This window comes from Penaeus vannamei, chromosome 11 (genome assembly GCF_042767895.1).
Source record: "Penaeus vannamei isolate JL-2024 chromosome 11, ASM4276789v1, whole genome shotgun sequence".
In the NCBI taxonomy this organism is placed as follows: Eukaryota; Metazoa; Arthropoda; class Malacostraca; order Decapoda; family Penaeidae; genus Penaeus; species Penaeus vannamei.
In genome coordinates, this window is record NC_091559.1 from 10,300,922 (window position 1) to 10,302,008 (window position 1,087).

The 1,087-nt window shown below is 36.5% G+C and overlaps 1 non-coding gene across 1 annotated transcript; it reads left to right on the forward strand.

Annotated features, from left to right (window-relative positions):
- Positions 1-269: 269 nt before the first annotated feature.
- TRNAE-CUC (transfer RNA glutamic acid (anticodon CUC)) lies at positions 270-341 on the forward strand. Its single transcript has one exon. It is a non-coding gene; the product is annotated as a tRNA-Glu (tRNA).
- The last annotated feature ends 746 nt before the right edge of the window (positions 342-1,087 follow it).

The following is a 1,087-nucleotide window of genomic DNA, read 5'->3' on the forward strand; positions in this document are numbered from 1 at the left end:
CAGAATGATGCAGATCCCGCGTGGCCTGACGGCGAGACCCGCGGTCGCTTCCTTGCACGGAAAGCAACTGTTTATAGATAGATAGATAGATAGATAGATAGATAGATAGATAGATAGATAGATAGATAGATAGATAGATAGATAGATAGATAGATAGATAGATAGATAGATAGATAGGTTGATAGATAGATATATAAATATATATATAGCATTATTTCCTTGCTTTGAACAAGATATGGTTAATTTATTATTAGCATAAGTTAATGACATCCCGTGTGGTCTAGTGGCTAGGATACGCGGCTCTCACCCGCGAGGCCCGGGTTCGATTCCCGGCACGGGAAAGGGCGAGCTAATTTTATAATATATTTCTTATATTACCTTTTGGTTTCTATTTCGAAGTCGCTTACTCGTGCGGATCAGTATTACTCGTAGCATAGATTTTAGATAGCTTGAAAACAAAACACTGAAATTAGTGGTAAGATAAGCATAGCCTGAGAAAGGTTCTGGATGCAACTGCGAGTGTGTTTGCTCAAACGTGTGGTTCTGTGAGTCTCGAATGTTTTTGCTTTATACGTATTATATTATATAGTGAAGGGAATTTTGATAGGAAGCATTAAATAGGATTACTGTTATCATATAGGGGCCTGAAATAAGGTAGGTCTGTCAGAAGTTACGGATTATGGTAACATTACAGAATTTTAGGATGCTTCTTTGAAGCTTACACACATACACACGCACACACACACAGACATGTGTGTGTGTGTGTGGGCGTGTATTGATAGATGGATAAATATACACATGTAGCTAAAGACAGAGAGAGAGAGAGAGAGATAAACATATTTACATAGATACATAGATAGATAGATAGATAGATAGATTTATATATAAAAATATTTATATTTATATGTATATATATGCATATACATGAATATAAATCTACAAATATATGTGCGCACACACACACACACACACACACACACACACACACACACACACACACGTATATACATGATCTATTTCCATGTGATTTAATTGTGTTGGAATCAAAAGCAGCATATGTTGCCCAGCAGTGGTATCAGTTTAGCCT